Source organism: Falco peregrinus, chromosome Z (assembly GCF_023634155.1).
Source record: "Falco peregrinus isolate bFalPer1 chromosome Z, bFalPer1.pri, whole genome shotgun sequence".
NCBI lineage: Eukaryota > Metazoa > Chordata > Aves > Falconiformes > Falconidae > Falco > Falco peregrinus.
In genome coordinates, this window is record NC_073739.1 from 6,358,359 (window position 1) to 6,381,602 (window position 23,244).

Consider the following 23,244-nt stretch of genomic DNA (forward strand, 5'->3'; position numbering starts at 1 on the left):
AATAACTATCCTTTGTTGTCATGTTAACTAAACAGTTATGGATGCATCACCAAATTGTGTATGATTTATGGAAATGGGTAGTCATGACGTTGGATACCTTTTAAACACCACTTTTTGTGTGCCAAGTATCTTATTTGGCTATTTCTAAAAATATTTTGAAACCTTCATAGTAAGCAAAAACTAAGCAAATTTAAGGAAAACGTACAAACAGATAGAAAGAACATATCACAGCTTATGAAAGCAACATTGGTCTGAGATTTCGGTTTTGCAGCTCGTCTTAGTGTGGTTCTGCATAGCGGACTGCAGGATGTGTACTGCCCTTACATTTCCATCTGAAGCTTAACCCTCCCAACAGTATTTACCTCTTTTACCCAAAAGGGCTGTGCATTCTGGGATGTGATGTTTAACTTACCTGGTAATCTGAAACTCTCCTCATTCAAAACAAATAGTGCCCAGAAAAACTCTTTTAGAGCTGTCTGTATAGGTTTTTCTAACAGAAAATAGACAGCAGCAACTTGTCTTCTTTCTTAATGGAACATACATACTCTATATGTATAGCTGAGAAAAAAAATTGAAAAAATATCTACTGTTTCTCTGCCCCTTATGACTATTGCATGTTACTCTTGGTGTTATAGAAAATAATTAATATTAGTACAGATTGAAAACTAGCTGAACACAAAAGAGAATTTCAATTTGGATTTTCATTACAGAAGGAAAAACGTCATTTTAGAAGACAATATAAATTCAACTGGCAAAAAAAAAAATAAAAATAGTGAACTTCAGCTGATCCTTGTATCCATTATTGCTCAGAGATCAAAAAGCTGGGGAGGTGGGAAGGGTTATGGGTCAGCAACATCATAGAGTTCTCATGTAAAGCTGCTTGTGCAGAGCAGTCTTGGCTGCTTTGGGATTGTTTCTAAATTAGTAATTATTTCTTGTGTCTATGTAAGCAAACTTGTCAGGGATGAATCTCAATATCTGAGATGCTGAACTGATTTCGTAGTGCTGTGACAATGTGGGATTGGACACAGATGATGTAAATCCATCTGAGTTTGTCTTGTTCAGGATCCTAGTTGAAGGAATTTGAAGCAAAGTAGTCCACGCTTGCCTTACTTTATTACGTTTTTGTATTTCCTACTTGTTTAAACTATGATTACTATAGTGATGCTATAAATGTTGCAGTTTTTAAAAGTTTTTCTAAAAGTTCCTATACAGTGTGTCTTCTCTTTTATTTTGGACTATAATTTGGATCCCTCTCACTGCAGTTTTCATTCTTTCTGCTTTTCCACTGCCCTTTTTGTTTCCCATTTCTTAGAAAACTTGTCATTTTTAATAATAGGAGGAAGGATATTCTCAAATGTAATGAAAAAGATTTTTTTATGAACTCTTTTATACTATTTTTTTAATTTTGATAACAGCTGTTGAGGAATATAAAGATGTAAATAGGAGTTTTAGTAAATCTCATCTGGACATCCAGGCACCAGATATTTTTTCAGACCAATACAAATCAGAAAAGTTCATATATTAAAACACATTTAAAGTGTTTACAATTAAAGAGATAACTCTGTATTTGTCAGAAATACAATGACAATTATTTAAATATCTTGTGTATTTCTCATCAGAATCCAAATTCCTGAAGGTCTACAGAACTTTCGTTTTCAGCTTTCTTATAATACATATCTAAATTAGATTTGACAGAAATCCGTTAACCTCAGCTAGTTCAGCTTTCTGTTGTTCTGTTTGTTTTGTTTCTTTTAATTCATTTTTTTTCTTTCTTTTTGGACTTCTTGTTCTATGTGCTTTACAGCAGAGATTCTGAGTAAGCTATTATTCAAGTGTTTTGACCTGTGAGGTTCTTTAAATTTTGACTTTAAGCTACTAGAGCCCAGAGAATTCCTGCTAGAAAGCTCCTGCTTCTCTGTTCTTTTAGTTATGAAACTCTGGGTCAAATCCTTCCATTTTCTCATGGATTCATTCATATATTTTTACTGAGGTTGTTGTTTTAGGCTCAGTGAACTTTCTTCATTTAATTAAACTGAAGATTGATCTAAGAACCAATTTGTCCTTTCCTGCTTTTTTTGGCTCTTTTTGTATATGGATGCTGTTCTCATCCCCTTCCAGTTCTATAAGCCTGATACTCTACAAGTTTGGATAGACCTACACTTTTACCTAACTGCTACCTAAAGTGCCTTTTTGGAAGATAACGCTGAGATTAAATGTAGATCTTGAGGTAGAAATCCTTCATTTTCTGCATCCTTTGCTAATTAAAAAAGGTTCTCTGGAGCTAGAAAATGTTGAAGATTAATTATAAGGCTGTAAGAGACCCTGAAAAACCATGTAGCCCATTATCCTGTGCCACATGTATGTCATTTCTGACAGGTACTTTTCTAAATAATCAGTAGAGACTTCTAATGGTAAAATAAAATGCGCTCCAGTCTGTCCACTGATTCACTAGCTTTGCATTAGTATGTTTGCCCCCATGTCTAGCTTTAATTCTCTCCCTTTGCCTCATGCATGGCTCCCTGCCTTTTTGCAATAGGTTTCTACATATTTGAAAGGTATTAAAATCTTACCCCCTCACTTCTATCAGTCTTTCTTCTTAGGACTGAAGAAATATGTGTCAGGCAGACCTCTGATCTTCCTCATTATTCTCCTCTTTACTCTCTCTGTTTAGTCATACCCCCCACTGAACGATGGCATCTCAAACCAGAGAGCGTAATCTGATTGCTATCCACAACTATTGACAATTATTTCACATCTTGTAACCTGTACTCCACTTCATGGATCCCAAAACAGTGTTTGCCATTTTCAGAAGAGCATAGTTTCATAGCTATTCCAGATTAACTATAACTTTTAGGTGCTTTTCTATAGCTCATAACCATCTGTTTTCTCATCCTGTATGCGAGTAACCTATTTGTTCTGTTTAAGTTAGCACCTTACGTTTGCTCTTCCTGAGAAGTTCTCTGGGTTTTTTGTCCCCCAGATGAGACTTGTCAAGGTTATTTTGAATTCTTATCTTTTTTTAGAATAATTGTAACTGTCAACTTCTCAGTTTGGTGTGAAGTGCAAATTCAGTAAACACACTATTCTGTTGTTTATGTCATTAATGAAAGTATGGAATGATGGTTGACCCAGACCAGAACACACATAGGATGCTTTTCAATAGAGTTCTTGCAACTAAACTTATCTGTGTTTCCCCAGTCTCTACCGTCCTCCCCATCTCTTCCAAGACAGATATAGTTTTCCTTCCTAAACCCTCCTATATTTCTTCTCATCTGTATAAATTCATTTTTGCCTATTCCCAGCCTCTTCAACACCTTTAAATGGTGTTTACAATAGAAACCTCAAAAAAGCTATGCTATGGTAGTATTAAAGCAAAACTAACTGGAACGTTGTGTTATCTGTCCAAAAAAGTATTTTCATGTTATGTGATTTCTTTTGCATCTCTATGTAATGTCTTCTCTAGACTACCTGTTGGTGGGTTTATGCCTAGAGTTTGGTGCATTGATTCTTATACTCAAATCGTCAAAAGGCAATGACATATTCAACATCAAGAAAAACTTTGCTATGTCTAACACAGAAGCATAAAACATGTATCTTCTTTATTAACCATTCAAGCTCTTTTTATTGTCTACATATTTATAGTATTTAAACCCTGCAGCCACTCATTATGTAAAATGGTTAATGTGTCATGTGTTTTCCATTTTTTTATTTTCCCTTTTCTTCCAGAAGGAAGGATGTGTGTATGTTGTTTTATTTTACTTTTTTGGATAGAATTTTCTTCTTTAATATCATAGAAGATTTCTGTTAAGTGTTTCTACTAATGAGAATAAAGGCAAAAAAACCCCACATGTTACCTTCAGATGGAAAATGAGGAGGCTTTTAGAGCTGTTTCCTATGACCATGCACATTCAGTAGTCTAAACTGAGTCCAGATGAGTACATATTCTCCTGCTTCTCTCTGGTGGCAAGCATTCACATTTTTTTCAGGCCTCATTCTGAAACTTTACTTAACCTGGTCCCAGAACACTAAACACTTTGCAGCAGGGTACCTGTCACAAGACAGGTTTCCTTAGCTCATGCAACCTCTGCTGATGAGTTCTTGGGTTTCTGAAATAAGTGGCATTTCCTAAAGACATCTAATGTGGAGGGAGAGTGAGAGGAAACCTGGTGGCAGAGATGCAATTTGCCATCACTACCCTTGGGATGACCAGTTCCAGCAGTAATTTGCATCCTTCTGGTATACACATCTGAACAACTGCCACCTCTATAAGGCAGGCAATATCTTATGGTTGAAAATGTCAGCTGTTACAGAGAGGTCTGGAAACATGAGAATGGATGTTTGCCCTCTATCCATCAACCCTAGGTGACCATCCATCAGTGTCAGTTATTCTGTTTTCACCCTGTGTCCTGTCCTTATTAAGGATGCCTAACTGCTCTTGAACAGATTTAAGTGAAAAAAATGAGACTTCACAAAGTATAGCTTTATTCAGACAGATATTTAGACTAACTGTCCCACACATGACCAACACATTTATCTAAGAAGTTGATTCTGTGCATTTCTGTACTACTTGTGTATTTACACTCTTCTATTTTTATTGCAGTAATGCAGTATAAGGTGAAAGAAAAGCCACATTTTCAGATGGTTTAACTACCAACGCAGCTTTTCCACCACTATCTTCCCACAATAATACAATTTTGCAAACATTTGGTAGGAGTAAACACTTCTGAATTTGGATCATTTGTGTCTTTTCTCTAACTTTGCCGGTGTTAATAATGCACTTACTGTGAATGGATAAACGATTAGTACTTCTTTGTACTGAAGAATCTAAAGATGGGAGAAAGAAGGTTAGTAAAATATTAACTAGGAAAGATGATTTTCAAAACTCACCTGCCTTGGGACCATTTACCTTTATTGTAATTTGTGGATATGAATCCCTAAGCGTTTGTCTGCAAAGAGTAGCTCAGTGCTGTGTGGAGATACTGGAGTTTCACTAAATAAGCTTGGTTTTCCATGTGCCGCAATTTAGCACTGGGCAAAATTTTGTCCTTGGAGTAATGTAAGTGCTGCATATGATATGGCATTGTATTTGGGTAGAGGGGAGGGCACAGCGTCATGCTGAGGCAACAGTAGATTTTTTCAGTTCTAAGACTGACTGGTTTATCTGCACTAACACAGACACTTCTGAAAGACCTTTTCCTTATTTAGCTGTTTCTTTGTAAGGTCCATGACTTTTAAAAAATTATAAAATATTTTCTCCTTCAGGACACTTAAGGAATGACACTTACCCCATTTGGTGACAAATAGAATAAATGAGTTCATACTAGGCTGCTATGACTGAACTGCTGACCTGAGCTAATTTATTTAAAGCTAACTTTGTCATCTCATATCTGCAAAGTAGATATATTGTCAGGAGACCTGTGAAGCTACTGAAATATGAACCATGATAGAAAAAGGCCCTGGGTCACCTGATCATTGAGTCACCAAAGCAAGGAGAAGACAGCTGTTGAGAAATATACATCTCAAAGGCAGAGTGCCTCTAAGAGCTTGGAACTGTAGAGAGGCAGTAGTAGAAGGGGACTGAAGACATACAGTCCAATCTCTGTTTCTAAAGAGTACTGAGCAGAAAACACCCAAGGTCTATACTAGCAGTCAACAACAAAATCGGGATACAGAGACCAAGAAGTATTAATCATTCTTGAAACAGGATATGTTGTAAGGCATTGAAATACTGAGGCACCAGCTAAAACTATTTAATTTAGTCTGACTAATATGTTTAACTATTTGTGTATTATGAATCATTTTGGATTGCACTGTGCCCATTGTGCATTGATAAGATATGGGAGGAAGGTTCACATTGCTGCATTTTGTTGCTATGCTATTCTTCTAAAAGCTGTTCGATTACAATAGAGTACAGATTTTTTCTTATGATTTTTAGTCGAGAAATTTAAATCATGTGACTAGACTATCCTGGTCATAAAAATATAGATAGTGATATAGAAATGTTTTTTTTTTAAAAAAAAAAGTTGGTATATATATTTATGCACATACATAAATACAAGACTTTTTAGAAAAGTTCTCAGTAGGATCATGATAAATATTTATGACTTTTGAAGACAACCTCACTCCAGCTTTTGCATTGCTGAACTGATGAATGGGAGGTTAAAACTCTGGTATATATTTAAGCTTTGGGGGTTAAAGCTTTAGTCCCTCATATGAAGTTGAAATCCATAAATTTTGAAATATATTTAAATGCTTAGGTTTTGCAGAGAGGTAATTGAGCTTATAAAAGAGATAATTTTGCAAAAATTTAAAATATATGGAGAGGATCTGATTTAACAAATGAATCCATGTTTTTTACTGGTTTGATTCCATCCTTTCAGAAAAGCAAAAAATTTAAATAAAACTTCCAGGAACCGAATTTATGACTGCTATAAGCACCAAGTTTTCTGCCATTGGCTATCCAGCATAGCATTCAGAATAGATCCTATGATCTTTCATTCAAAACACTTCTTTCTCAGATAATTAATTGCCATATAGATAATCTTCAACATTAGAAGTCACCAATTTTTCTAGTTACACGCTTCTTTCTGTAACCTGAGACTTACCTTTTTCTCAATTAAGTGGTAAAGGGTCCAACAGAGAACATTGACAATTATACACAAAACATTTTTGCTCTTTCTAGAGAACAATTCTACTAATGATTAATCTCCTTCCTAGTGCACTGTTTTGCAGTGGTATAAACTGAGTTTGCATTTCTATATATTTGCCAAAGCCTTTTTCTATGTTATGCCCTTTATAAACCAGCAGAAGACTTTTATTTTTTTTAATTACTATTTCTTTTACTCAGAATGCCAAGAAACATTTCAACAAATTACAATCTCATTTCTCACAAGTCTCATTTTTTGATGGTTGTGGTCAACTTTATGATGCTCAGGTTTTTAAATTTGCAGGCTCGAAGCATTTCACTTCTCTCGCCTTCATTGGAAAGTCTGACATGTGGAGTTGTCTGTAGCAGCTTTGATTCCTACAGGTACACCCAGCCAAATGCAAGATGCTTGAGAGCACCCTGCACATACTACCTGTCAAATCTGCATTTTCCCTCCTTCCTGTTATTCAGTTTGCTGTAGAAAATAATGTTCTGTGTTTACGATCTTAATACACTGTTCAATATATGACTTTTAATTCCCTTGGAGGTAAAAGTTACCACCAGCAATTCCATTGTTGCCTAAATTTTATTTGAACTTAACATATATTTAAGGCTCTATATTATTCAGACAAATTTTACCTTACAGCACCTTAAGTGACTTTCAGAGATTCATGAGTTTTCAGATTACTTTTGAAGAGTCTCAGTTTTGTGAATGTTCTGGTCAGCAGGCCTTACGGTTTCATTTTTAAATGTTCCTGTTCTTAAAAAATAACAGAATTAATTTCATACAATCATAGAATTATCTAGGTTGGAAAAGACCTTTAAGATCAAGTCCAGCCTTAACCCAGCATTGCCAAGCCCACTGCTAAACCATGTCCCTAAGCACCGCATGTACACATTATTTGAACACTTCCAGGAATGGAACACTTCCAGGAATTTTACTTCTATATTTCTAATTCTGACTTCTATGATAGTCAAAAGTACTGTTGGAAATATACAAAAATTAGTGCTAGTAATATTTTTTTAAAAAGTATTGGTCAGTAATATACAAGTTATTACTTGTGACTTCAAAATAAATTTTCAAGTGTGAAGTAGTGCTTTGAGGTCTGTCTATAAAGTTTTGAGATCTGACTGGTATTAGACTGGTTCGCAGATTTCATAGGAAAAGTCAGATTCTGGTTCAGAGGAATTTTTACCACATGTTGTTTTCAAATCATGCTGAGTAACAACCAAAAGCTGAATATGAAACTGCACTGATTCAATGAAAGCAAAATTGTTTTTACAGTTTAAATCTACTCTTCTTCCATGTATTTTGTACTATAAAGCATAGCAGAAAAACTTTTCAAGAAGCTTAAAAATTATATACATATATGCAATAATAGAACAATGTGCTGTATTCCATTTATTCCAATGTATTAGCATTTTAATAGTTAATACTGCACAGATTCCATAGATACCATTTATTTGTACTTTCCATAATACTTCTATCTGTTACTGTTTTGGCAAGTAGCCTCTGGACAGTAAAATTATTGAGGGACTTATACATTTACAAGTAGGTAAAGGTAATGTAGTGCCATTAACTATTAGTTTGTTCTTGACTAAACTGATGATCCTTTGACACACAGAATAGCTCACATGTATCTAACAGCTAAATATGATGTATTATCATTCAAATACATCAAATGCTTTATTTCTGGGAGTAGAAACCAGCAATGCAGAAACAGCAAACTAAGAATGACAACAGATGATGTGCCCTAAATTAGTTTAGGACAACTCACTGGCTTAAAATCAAGGTTTAGCTTTAATAATTTGTCCTGGTATTATCCACTTGCCTTTATAGCACTGGCAGTTTTTCCTTTATGATTTTTTTATTTATAAATTTACATAAATTGTTTATTGAAGATGTAAAGTTTCTTGCTTCTTAAAGGGGAGCTGCTCAGCAAGCCCAGCTATGCATCAATCTGCCTGTTAAACGTAGCATGCTGAACTGACAGTCCCCAAACATTTCACATTGCTTCTCGTTGGGATGGTCACTTAACGATCAAACTACAGCTCCATCAACCAGAGCTGCAGAGACAATGGTAACCCGCTGTAAGTAAGCCCCCACATTTCAGATTTACCGAGCTTTCAGGTGGAGTTCATTACAGCAAATCACCCAGCACGATCCCCTTGACAGCGCATTAAGAAAATAGTCTAAATTAAGGTTTGCTGTATTGTTAGGCTCGTTTCCTGCTCAAAATGTGAAGACCCCCTGCTTTTGCCCACACTCACTTAAACTACAGAACGTTTGCTACCCAGGGAGGTCTCTGCTGCTATTTGCTGCTCTGTTTGTATAGCACGTGAAATATTCATGAATTTGCAAGCTGAGGTACCACATGTTTCAAATGAGGATTTCATAGTTGTGCGCTCTTGGCTTGCGAACTAGTAATCCAGAATTTACAACCATTGCTTGTTTCCTTGCAAACAAACAGCCATGTGGGCACCGTGGCTGCAGCAGCTGTTTGCTGTCCACCGCCATCCTTGCCCACCATGCTCCATCCAAGCCCTGGGGAGCCACCTGCTTTTGCAGTAATGTTCACATCCTGACAGAGAGCCACGCTGGTGCTCCCACACCGTTCCTTTTAGGCAGACCACAGCCTTCACAATGAACTGCAGCTAGGAAGAACACTTCTCTGGGTGGTACGTCCTTCCATGACCTTTAATGACCCCTTCCAACCGAAACCCTTCTCTGATTCCATGTAAGTTGCGTTTCTGCTTGCAGATCATTTATGAAGCCAAAGTTTCTCAATTTGCTATTGTAAGTGCTTCCCCATGTTTAAAAAGTATGTTCAAATAATATAATGCTGAAGTCCTGAAAGTAAATCTCAGCCGTAGTAAGAACAGAAAATCTCAGTACGGACTCCTGCCAATAGAATACGTGGAACAAGACAACACATTAATTTGCACTGTACAGGTTCATTAAAATGCTTTTTATAATGTAATTCATGCTTTAAAAGGTACACATATTTCACAAGGGACAGCTCTTCTCCTGCAAATTCTGTCTCCTTTTTGGCTTAATAGCTTTGTGGAAGGATTAGTAGGAGTGCAGTGCATTACTTTTTTTTTTTTCTTCTTTTTTTTTTTTTTCCTGATGGCTTTTTCTTAACATCTTGTATACTTGACATATTTATCAAGAAAATGGTTACATCTATATGCCTAAGTACTGTTTTAATGAACCACACCAATGAAGTGTAATGTATTGACTGCTGAAGTTCTTCCTGGTTTTTCTGTTCCCTTTCAGTCAATTTAATAAATTTTCTATGAAGAAAATCTTCACAGAATCTTTGCACAACTTCAACATCAATAATCTGCCTTTCATTATTTCTAGATATGTTTCTTTTTCTCCAGGTGGTTTAAATACACAGTTCTCTGCAGCAGCTGCTTCAGGGTCCCAAGTTGAACACCTTGCAGTTGTTTCACAAAACCCACTTTCCAAACTAAAGAAGTTCTGGTTGATCATCTACTGTTTGTGTTGTGAACCTGGGCTAGTTCTGAAAATATCACAAGTATAAAAAGGGGGAAATTTCACTCAATTCAGTTAGGAAAGGATTTCCATGTGATGATGGTGCACATGGCCACATTTTCTTCCGCAGTAGTGGCTAAAGAAATTTAATTAACACAAGCTTAGCTGCTCCCCGTTGGAAGCAGAACACATATTTTGAGCAACTTACTTTTTTTTTTTTTTTTTTTTTTTTCTGGTTAGGTAACACTTGAAGCCTCACAATTCCTTTTTTCAAAAGCCAGTTTAACCAGTCAGTCATTCTCCTTACTGTATGTGTATGATCTCTCTTGAGATTTGACAGTTATACTTGTATTTTTGCTCTTGTCACTTCTTTCTGCAGCACTGTATTCTAGAGATTTGCTTTCATTAATGAAGTTTGAATCACTTCTGTGGCCTCTCCCCACATCTGTGTTTCCAGCTTTCTCTCTGCTTGGCCACATTTTTACCCAGTTTACCAAACCTTATATCTCTAAAAATGCTATCCATCAGTGAGTCAGTACTCTTTTTGCAGTGGCAATATTTTAAAATTCTACATTTTTATTATATTTTCTATTTACATGGCTTTTTTTTTTTAAGAACAAAACTGAATTCTCAGTATTGTTTTCATAGCAACACCCACTGCTTCTAAAGTTAACTAAGCACATTGTCTCTTGCTGCACCTTGGGAAAAGAAATCATTAAATTTATTGTTATTTGACAAATTCAACAGGTGCTGGTATGTATTCTCATAATTACCTGCACTTCTACTAGATGTTCTGATTACTCAGTACTTAACTGTAGAATGGATAATCTGTCTTGTTTCTTTAAGATAACACTGCCAAGGAAATATCAGCAGAATGCATGTATGCCATTATTATGCACAATGAGCCTTTCCTCAATCTCAGCTGACTACTTAGTATGCTGAGGTTAGAAAAAGAAACCTCCCCATGCCTCCCAAAGTCTTCATGTGTCATTGTTGGATTTCATGGGAATAGATGTCAACACTGTACAAATGTAGGAAAAATTAGAACTCTTTTAAGGCTACTTTGTTCCTCCAGTTGCTAAATGAAACCTACTGGCAGTGTCCTTACAGGCTGTTCTAATAACAATAGGGAACAAGTTTAATTTAAAATAGCAGTGACATCCTTTTATTACACACTTGCATTTCCTAAATGTCGAGCACTCTAGGAGCATGTCTAAGAATTACATGAATTAGATGTTTACACAGTAAATGAGAACAGCCATGGTTATATCAGGACGTCTAATTTGAAGTATGTACAACATATGCTTTAGGGTGTATTGGGAGGGTTTGGAAGAAACTTCCTCTGCGACAGATTACTCCAGAGTTACCCACTATGAGCTTTCTTGTCGGGAGACGCTTTGCCCACCATAAGCATTAGAAAACTGCAATAGATGTTCTCCTAATCTGATCTGGGGCAATGCCTAGGTTTGTAACATTTTCTTTTTTTTTTTTTTTTTTTTTTTTTTTTCCCTAGCTCTTCGGGATTTTTCCAAAAGTGCAGGTGGCCTAACCATTCATTTTAGAAGAACACAGATTGATGCTCCTTAAAGCTTGTTCACTCAATGGGACTAAATACATATCCACGAGAGATGAGTGATATTGAGTCAGAAAAATCTCTGAAGGACCAAAAGACCAAAATAAACACATTTTCGAGTCCCTGACATCTGGTACTTAAGATGAAATAGAAATATTTTAAAAAATTGTTAAAAGCTGCTTGTTTCAAAAGTTTGATTCAAATAATTATATATTAGAATATACCAGTATCATTAACATAGTAATACAGCCGAGAACTTTCACTGGAACATTCAATTTGGCAAACAAAAATATTCTTAAAATAAGGTTTCATTAGACTGCACTTTAAATATGATGACTTGTTTGGAAATAGCTTGTATGTGTAACATAAGGAAGGTTTATTTGAGCTGCACAAGGGATCACAGAGAATACATTAAACAGCTGATGCTCAAATAAAAAATATAGTATATAATTAGATATCTGGTACTATGTATATAGTTTTCAGAAGACATGGATATACTATCTTAACACACAATAAACATAATAGAGGGTTTAAAAGAATTGTCATACTATTAACTCTTCAATCATAGTGATCTATCTTAAACTAACAAAAAGCTAATTCATTACAGTGAATGAACCTTTATCTTGACAGTTTGTGTGTGAGCCAGTACAGGTTGGCACTAAACATATACTGGATACCCATAGACTCTTGTCGTGATTCAAAAGATTTTATAGATTCTGCTTGATGCAGAAAACAACTGTTTTCCTCTAAATACTGGTCTCCTTTATTTCTGTGTCAAGTCTAAATCCTATTAGCCAGTGACTACTTCCCAATCACTGAATGTTATCAAATGCCAATTGTTGAACGCTATCAGTCTTTTCTGATCATCCTTTTGAGGTAAACAGCAGATAAGAAATTAAATGACTGCCTGAATGAAAAAGAACCTGATTTGAGTGGATAAACAATGCAATGTATATTATAAATAGTCCTTTAGATTGTTTAGTTGTTTGGGAACAGAAGCTTCTTGTAAGTATTAATCAACAAGCACTTGGTATCAGTCCTTTGACACAGGCACAAAACTATTCAGGAGCTATCATGATTACAAATCAGAAATCAGTTATTTTAAATGTTGTCACATTGGGTTTTTTTTATTTCCACTTTCCAGGCAAATCATAACTTAAAAGAATATTCCTTTTAGGTTTACTAGGGTAAAAACTTTTTCTTTAAAAAAAAACAAGCACCTTCTTTCATTACATTTCCTGATATTGGCATAATAAAATATATAATTGATTCAACAAGATATAAGGGTAGCATAGATTGGCATAGTCTGCAAAGGATTAGGGAAGATTACTTTAGACTGTAAAGCACTGGTGATTTCTATTTGTGTTATTGACTTCACAATTTGTTTAAAAGTTTTTGCGCCTTTTCCTTTCCAACTTTGTTTTTTTAAAAAAACTGATGTTAAAAAATATGCTAAGACAGTTGAAGCAGAGAAGGAGAAATAAAAAGAGAAAATATAGGGCCAGAAGGGAAAGCAAGGGAATGAACTGCATGAGGGCCCTCTTCTACTAAGGGCTGTTTCTCACAAAATACCAATTTGAACTCTTCATTCAATTAAGTGTTTCACATTTTTAGTTCACTGTAATGTCCAACAATAAACTTTTCATTTGTTCAGATGTTTGAGAGAGAATTTACAAGCCTTCTTATTCTGTGGTAGCCTTTTGTTTCATACTTCAAAAATATCTCTACATCCACTATGGGAAGAACACGCCAGTGAGAGGTTTCATAATAGAATCAATGTTACCTAATGCAGGTATTTTTGTCTGTGATCTGTGTTTTGCACCAGAATTACTGTTTTCAAATAATTGCCCAATCTTTCTGTTTTGTACTGGAAGGTTCTGGTAATTCTTTGAGAATATACTGAAAGGTTTAGTACTCTTGAATCTTAATATTCAGCTGCTGGAGAACTTTCATCTTGTAGTACAAAATAAAGCTTTAAGTGTAAGAATCCATTACACTTGAATAAGTGTACTTCCCATAAACTGTTCACTGGATTGAGTGGGAACATTCTTTATTGACTAGAATGTAATTAAGTTCAAGCTCATATGTGAGTATGTTACAGAAATGAAGACTTAGGCAGCCAGTGGAAACTAAATTATTGAGAAGTGTATTGTGAGAAAACTCCTAACAATGCCACAGTTAACTTTTGTAAGATACTTCGGGTTTTGATAAGTCTGCTGTTGTCACAAAAATATGCTGTTGTACCATCTTGAAAATATGAACAGAAGCTTTTTTGAACATTTGTTCTTCTTCATGGGAACAGGAAAAAAGGCTCAAAATATCACAGTTTTATGCTATCCATTTTAAATATCTTCTCTTTAATGAAGATTGAGCCTGAGACCAAGGACAGAAGTTTTCCTTCTTTATCAAAAAAAAAAGAAGCAAACCCTATAAAACCTCAGCTAAAGGCACTACCAACTGCCGACCACAGATCTCAAAGCACTTTGGGGAAAAAAGGAAAAAAAAAATAATGGCAAGTATTCCATCTCCAGACTAGTAGATGAGGAATCTATAACTAAGATTCTTGATGTCATGAAGCAACAGAATTGCAGCCCTGTGATAGAAGGAGCCCTGGCATTCATAGCTCAGCCTCTTCAGCTCTTACGGACACCTGTGACAGCTCCTGTGCAGTGAATTTGGGTAGACCTCAGCTGAATCCCAAGTTCTCTGATTGTTTTTATATGTTTCTTTTACTGCTTTGGTCTTCACTGACACCAGTAAAAAGCTCTGAGGTGTAAGTCTAGCATGTTCACCTGTCACAATCTTGGCACACAGTACTTTCCACCGCAGGACTGTTGTGAGAGACTAGGATTTATGTTGTTGAGACCAAAACATAAAACACAGCCCAGAAAAATCTCTGCCACTGAGAGCAATGTGCATAAACTGTGAAGTAGATGCTGCAGGCAGGTTTGATAGCACATGCTACCTCTTCCTCTACTTTTTTTTAAAAAAAAATTCCCAGACTCTAGATGCTGGTTACTTTCTCTGCTACGGGCTTGCCTTGATGCATGACACTGTTTTTTCAAGGAGGAAGTTTGGGTAGAATACTGAGGTCTACCTATGCTTAAGTAACAATAATGACTCATACAAATTCTTGGAGTCTAAGAAGTTAGAGAATTACATTTGTGTCAGGGATATGACTTGTTCTGTTCCCAGAAGAAAACAGAATTGGTGTTTAAGTTACATGTCTTTTTGAAGGAGTTTGTGCATTATGTCCAGAAAAGTCATGACTGGCAAATACATTTGCAAAATTTATGTTTATGTATTAGACATGCTCTGTTCAGACCTCCAGGGATTAAGCAGTACCTTCCTATAAATCTGCACTGGTTGCTTTAGGTCACTGTGATTGCTGGCCTCCTAACCCAGGTCAAAGCTATTTCTGTCTCAGAAAGCACCTCCAGGTAGCAGGAGGAATGAAAAGGATGTATTCTGAATACAGGGGAAATGAAACAAAATTCACAGCGAGAGAACAACTAATGTAGTTGACGTAATCTTGGAAACTAGCAAGGAGGAGGAAGAACAAAACCCAGAATTGTGTAGGAAACAGAGTGTAGACCTGTAAACTAAAGCATGGGGAAAGAGCAACTAGGTTTTGGTGGAGAAAAGCTGGGTGAAAAATCTGTGAGGTGGAAGGACAAAGAGAAAAGGGAATGCAGAAACTGGAAAAGGAAAATAAGACTGAAAGCAGAGCAAGACTGCTAGATAAGCAAGGTGGCATGGGCGTTTAGATGTTGAAGACTGCGGCTTGCAAAGGGAATAAGGGCATGGTTTGAATTAAGGTCACAGGCAGGGAGGCAGGGTGGTCTTGAAGACAGGGTAGGAGACAATCAAGACTGACATCTGGAGATAGAAGAAGAGGGATGGGGTTGAGATATAAAAGCTTAGAAAACAGCATTTCCCAGCTAAGCACCTGCTTAAGTCCGAGAGAATTAGCTAAGGACTCACAACAGTCCTTACCCTGTGCTATTAACGAACATCCACAAATCAACATAGAAAGGCATGTGCTTTGTCTTTTTTTGAGAATTTATTCTCAGACAGATATCAGAAGGCAACTGTGCCTAGTTAAAAGATTGACCCAAGTGGTTAACCAAGTGTGTAGCTACAATTTACAGTGATCTGAAAGACTGCAAATACATTGCCTCATGGAAAGATTTCAGCAGAGTTGTTAGTTTGCTTTAAAAAAAAAAGACAAATGAACAATCAAAAACCCTGCTTAAGCTATTCCTTTTACAAAGTGACTTTAAAGCTTACTGAAACCAAATACTCAGATTACGTCTCAAAAGCTTTATAGGAAATTTGGCATGTGTCTACCTTGCGCAAAGCAGCTCTATACAGTGACATTCCGTTCAGATGTTAGAAATCCCATAATTAAGATTGTAATTGAAACCTTAATTCAACTCGGTGTGAATGCCTTATAGCCTTTAATTACTTCATCTCACACTTTTTTTCCCTCTTTGCCTTATTTGGTGCAGAGGATGGCCATTGCTGTGGGTCTGACTGATGCTGTTTTTGTCAGGGAAAATGTTCATCATAGTGCTCTGACTTATTTCTTTGCTGAAGCTACAAAATAAAATAGAAACAGCTGAGACTACTAGTCAAAGGAGACACGGAAAATGACGTTGCATCTGCAGTAGAGTTTGTATCTAACAGTGGAGTATGTCTCTCACACCAGGTAGCACCACGTGAAGGTGCCTAATTTAAGTTTTATTGGAGCTGGTATGTTGACATGCGAACTATGGAGATATTAGCTTGGGTCTCAACAGCATTGTGGCCCTACACTTGGGCTAATTAGGCTTGCTCCCCAGCAGTAAAACCAAAACTAATTAGTGGAGAAGGAGAGCTCTGCTGACTGTATCTGTAGTTAGTTCATTCGTCGCCAACTTAGGAGTCACCGCATAACCCTACCTTGCACAAGGTAAACTGAAGTAGAATATTTAAGCAGTCTTTTGATAGGTTATTAGTAATATTAAATCTGTTACTTTCTGGATGAATAATTTGTGATCCTACTGATTTAGAGAAACACTAAGAGTTCATTTTTCTGTTAACAGAGTAGAATATGGGTTTAGTGTCATAAACAGGGCATGAAGTCACAAACTACTTCTTATTTGTTCATCCTGGACCTAAAAAGGCAGAGAAAAAACAGCAGATGATTATGTTATTAAAGAAAAATTGCCATAATACGCACACACAAGAGAGCTGAAGAAAGAATATGTGATCAGCATTTTTTTATTTCTTAGCACTAGAGTATTTGGCTTTGTAACCTTAGTATATCAATATTTTCTTGTGATAAATAAGAATATAAGATAAAAAAGACAGAAAATACACTTACAAACCAGCAAAACTTACAAAATTAATATTATCAAAAAGTTGTCCAATGCTTTAATGAATACATTAGAATGAACTGTACTTAACTGTGCTAATATTTGTGAGCCATAATCTTTTAATGCTGACAGCAAAATGTAGTACCTCTAATCTAGTGAAAATAGCTTTTTATTGATCCATTTTTTTGTCTTCTTCAGTAAGGCCATAGACAGATATAGACACAAGTACACTTTCTTACAGCTCTGTGCCTCACAGCCCACTTTAAGACAGCAGATTTGGAACACAGTAATGACTGATGAAGCACTGGGATGCTTTTTCCAGAAGCAGTCCATGGACAACAGTATCCCTCAATGAGCTGTACTGACTTTAGTACAAATGACTTTGCTCTTACTTACGGCATTTATTGTGCTAAACTTTTCACAGTTCTTTCCAATTTTGTACATCTGAGCCCAATCAGTGTTTTGTTGCAACCTTTTCAGAATGGCCAGCAAACTGTGTGCTCAACAAATACTTTACATTGTAACATGTGAAATGATTAATTGAAAACACCCAGATTTCTATTGTCAATTCGATATATTAGGGTGATGTCTTGTTTAATGTATGAGAAACTAGAGTCAAAATAATCTTCTATTTTTTTTCTTTAGTTAGCAATTTTGTTGGTTACAGAATGTATTTAAGAAGGTATTTTTGTCACTTAAGCTGACCATGGGGACTGAGACAATTTTCTGAATCTGTTTTTTTATTCTGACAGGAAAACAAATTTTGGGTAACACTTTTGATCAGCTAGCTTTTTCTGGATTTATAAAAAATCGACTAGTGACCAGCTAAATGAGAATACCTTCTCCTGATCTGAAAACCAGAGTTTTCAGAGGGTCAGCGCGTCCCTAATTATAATGATGCAGTTAACACTACTCTAATTGAAAGGTTGTGTCAGCATTTCCATTATAAAGCCATGTTTTTCATGGGTTGTAGCTCAGCTGTAAAGATTCAATCTGGGCTGAAACATGTCAAAAGACCTCATCCTGCTCCATACAGAATGCCTTCAAACTCCCAATTAAACCAGGGAGTTCTCCAGGCACTGACTATTTCAAACAAATAAGGGCAGACTTTACATGAATCATTTTACAATGCCATCATGTACAAAGGATTGGCATTCAAGTAAATAGTATTGTACATGCTCTCAAAATTTGCATTTTTTTCAGAATGTAAACTCATCTGAAAAATAACTCCCAAATCAGATCACTTTAGTGCTCTGTCCTGGCATCTGCTCCAGGAAATGACGCATCCAGTGAAATATAAATGGTTTAATTTACAGCGATTTATATGTAATATTTAATGATGAAAACATTTTAAATTGTACAGCTAGAAACTTGTAAAACAGTAACAGCTATAGTAATTCCAACATCCTTCAGAGCACAGGCTAAAGAATAAAAGAAGTGGTTTGCTAAATGAAGGACGACTAAAACTGTAGGGGAGAATTACATTTAAGCTATAGAGAAGTATTACACAAGGGAGTGTAAAATAAGTGATTAAAACCCACCTCACAACATCCATTTAAAAACATTTAGAAAACATCCTGGATTGAAAGAACCAAAATCACAAGAATAAATACCAGTTCTGTTGAGACTTTTACTTCCACTAAAGTAAATCAGAACAACAAAACCTAATCCTGAGGAAAATCAGAGTACATGGCTGCAAAGGGGAGAATCGGGGCAACAGATCACTGATGTGGCAAAGTCTGCCTTGATTTGAAACTTAAAAAAACAGCCACAAAGAGCAACAACGTAGACATGGACTGATGAATGAAAGAATTTGCATTTTAAGTATTTGGAAATGTCAGAAATATGACATATCCAGGAAAGGCTTAATTAAAGGCCTCGATGCTTCTTCCATTGATGAGATTGGCAAGCCAATTAATTACAGTGGGAGCAAACGTGAGTGCAACACTGAGACTTAGATTTTGTCTGCACACCGAAAACAGACTTGAGGCCTCGTGACCTCTGAAAGAGGCAAAGCAGGCTGGCCAGCACCTACATAGCATGGTGGGACCTAATCCGTGCGTGACATTGTTATGCAGCATAATCCTCCTCAGCCATGCCCAGACATGCGTATCTGAGCTGCATCCGCACTTCATAGAGCTCTTTCATCCCCAGGCGGTGAGTGACAACTTTGGAAATTAATAGGTCTGAGCCATCGTATCTGCCAGGGGGACCGTGCAAAATCCCAGCTGCGGGTGCAAGGGACATGTAAAGTACCCAAGGAAGTGTTAAAAACTGTGTAGTGATCAGTACCTGGTAATTCTCCCTGCCCTGTGCTGAAGCGCTTGCATGATAAAGGTAATAAGGATGTATCTTTCAACATATGTTCAAGAGCAGTAGTGTGCTTTACCACTCCTGGTGGCATTTGACTATGAGTGTCAGGTGGGAGCATGGAGGCAACTGCAGATACACATGCGATGGGGAACTCTATCCACTGCCGAAAACTCCCTTTTCAAAGGATCCAGGTCCTTCTGCTTGCTCCTTCCTGTCTTACAATTGCCCTCCATGGTAGAAGATACTCTGCAACAATGAACTTCTGAGTTTAATGCATACTTTTTTCTCCCTCATGCAGATTTGCACTGCAGAGTGCTGCTGTATGGCATTTTCATCCATGCATGCAGTATGGCGAAGCGCTTATCAGGAACCGCTAACGTAGTTAACAAAGCACTAACTGACTAACATGTGAGGTTGGATCTGCCATATGAAGAGACGATCTGTCATTTGGCTCCAATGAAACTAGCATAGGGGTTCACAAACCACTTGATATTCCTGACCGACTTAAAGAGAGGTATTGCCCAGGTACTAATTTTACAGACATTCTGCTAGCTGGCTTCCTGTGACACTACCCCTCGCTTGTGTTGGGATACCTTTTAAATTCACGTTTGCATATGAACTTAAATAAAATGGAAAAGAAGCCTTTGGGTTAACAGGAGTAATTTCATGAGGCTGTGACTGTATGGGGACTTGCTAACCATCTGGATTTTCCCTCGTGGATGCTATCATTGTGTTTTAAATTGTGTAGTTCTGAGAGCAATAAGCCAGTTAGGCTAAATAACTTTTTTTTTTTTTTTCCTTTGGTGTTCTAATTTTGCCATTATGTTGGTGCAATGATTCCTCTCGTAAGGACATTTCAAGCTGCGCACTTATGACATAAAAAGAGAATTTATGGATTTCAGTGCATAAAGAATGAAAATAAAATGAAACCTTGAAAGACATTAGAACAGGGTCACTTATTCCAGAGTTATAATAGCATATTATTTTTAATAGCTTCAAACTAAATACCCAGTTCATTTCCAAACACAAAGCTAAGATGACTTGATAACTTACACAATTTACTGAAACAATGATAACAATTCTAATATACTTGAATAGCTTATACAGGGCACAGAGGCAAGGACAATGTTAAAAGGTGTGATATTCTGTATTCCCAAGTAACTGTATTGTATTCCTGTATAGAAGACCTTCCTACTGGCTTTTTTACTACGACTGAGTAGCTATTGGAGAATGTGAATTTCCAATTTAAAATTTTATATGGATACTGTTTTAGTCACATTAAGGGTTACATTTTTCAGAACCCGCTATGAGAAACTGCACTTTTGCCTTTGGGCAATTAAATTCTGCATTCTTAAATCCCCTCCCCCCAAAAAAATTAGGTATGGTAGGTGTATTCAACAGTTGCAACATTTACATTGGAGGTTGTTATATTTCACTTATGAATATATACACCAGTTAAATTTTGTGAAACTATTCGGGATTTATTTGCATTAATATTAAAATACAAAATTAAGAGAACAATCTCACATTTAAAAAAAACCAACCAAACAACAACAAGAAAACATCTCATCTGCTGTAAACTACACCAGCTCACTAGGTGATGATCTGGCTTAATATTCTGTTTTTCAGGTTGTTTTCTAATTAACCACTAACAGATCTGATTGCAACATGAAAGGACAATGCAAAACAACTAGAAAAGGTAGTGAGGAGTCCACCCTGGGGTACAGTTCAGGTGAATGCACCAGACCACTCCTTGTTGGAATCCTTCCACCAAACTTTTTGCTGGTTGTTATGAACTGGAAGATTTTGTTGTGCTTTTCTGTGACTGTTGCCATGTTTACTGGGGCAAGCACTTACTATTTTTCAGTTAGAACTGGTCAACTCCTTTGAACCTGGTGCCGTGATGACTTGCACATGTCTCTTGCCTTTAAATGGATCTTATGCCTCTCATTTTCATTATTAAGCCTATTGAAGAAGCTGTTTCTCATTTAATTTGCTGAGTTGTTACCTTTTGTTTCTCCTTAGTGCATGTACGTTTCTGTCCTGATTTTCTCATACTGTTCAAACTGGTAGTTGAGATTCGTCCTTAATTTTCTGTGTTCTTGCCTTGCCTGTTGGCACATGACAGCCATGGCTTTTCTGTCTGGTGGACAGTATTGCAGACAATACTTTGCAAAATAAATAAAAAAAATAGCTAATAGCCATTCTTATCTACAGATCAAACCAAAACCGGGTAGTAGCCTATCAGGATCATCTAGGGGTTTTTTTAAGTAAAAGCAATTAGATCTATTCTGAGATATCCTAAACTATTTGGGATTTTCTGAGCTACGGAATGTGATTCTGGTGTTAACTCCTCTGTTTTTTCCACCTCAGTCATTCACTGTACACTTATCACTAGTATTGTACCCAGAACAGAAGTTTCAGACACCTCACTGAAGTGTGTACACAGTATCACATCAGCCTTTACATTTTCTGAGACTATCTCCCAGTCCCCTTAATAAAACATTGCCTTGCACAAATGTTTACTAAATAACAGATCATTTTTGTCTTGGAATATGAGTAGAATATGAATGCAGGTTCTCCTGCTACACAGTTCTTGATGGATATTTTTGGATCCTAACGTTAAGAGATGTGTTTGTACTGTGCTTGCAAATTTGTTTCGGTATTCACTAAGGTACATGTCAGATTAAGTTTATTGGGCACAAGTGCTGTCCATGAGATGCATTAAGTATATGCAACCATTTTATTGAGGTATTCAGAGTTTCAGTAATATCCATTGTAGCTCCTTGGATGTATTCATTTATGTGATGTTTTCTAACAGCTTGTGATTAGATCGAATACTCTCCTTGTGGCAAAAGCTGAACTAATGCAAGAATTTATTTGAAACTCCTCTTTTAAAAGCAGCTTTTCTCTTTGATTATACTCCCTTTCTCCGTCAATAAGGGCTCTGCTAAAATATTTTGTTTTCCATCTTTGGGCCTATACTTACTTTGACCATCTCTTCAAGCAATGCATTATAGCATTACCTCTTCGAGAGAATGTAGACACCTAAAACTATTAACTTCTTTAGGACTTACCCTTTCAAAAAGCCAAAAAAGGTTCTGTACACAATCTGATTTTTGGGACATAGTTTACAGGTAGCAGGCACCACGTTTGACAGGAGGGATCAACAAGAGAAACTTCAAACCAAGGAAGGGGAATCAGAAACCTACCCAAAGAAAGAGAGGGTGTCTAAGGCAAAACTCACAGGATTAACCTCCGTTACACATAAATTTCATGGAAAATACAAAGGAAAAACAAACAAACAAACAAAACAAACAAATAAAAAAAGAAAAAAAACCAAACCCAAAAACCCCAAAGCAACCATGTTTACGGGTAAGGGCCTTAAAATTTCTGTGGAGAAGGGAAAACTACATGTATGAATAGATCTCTTCATGCAGCAGCCACCAAAATATGCAGCTACAAGAAGGTAAACACAATTGTGTGACAGATCAGGATGTTCTCTCCAGTCAAAGCAGAAAACTGAGATAGGTTTGAACATGGGAAAATAAGGGTAGCTATAGGATTTGATTTTATTTTATTTTATATGTTCCATGAGGGTGGTCAAACACTGAAGCAAATTGCCCAGAAAGGCTGTAGTCCATCTGTTCCTGGAGGTGCTGAAGACCTGACCTGGCACAACTCTTGGTCATCTTGATCTACTAGGCAGCTTCTGGAGTTCCCCTCCAAGTTAAGTTATTCTATGCCTTTGTAACCTATAGGCTGGCATACCTGTTTTTATCTTTTACCAGGTGTCACAGTATAATTCCTGGCCAATGCCTGCTTTTTCAATTGCTTTGGGTTTTTT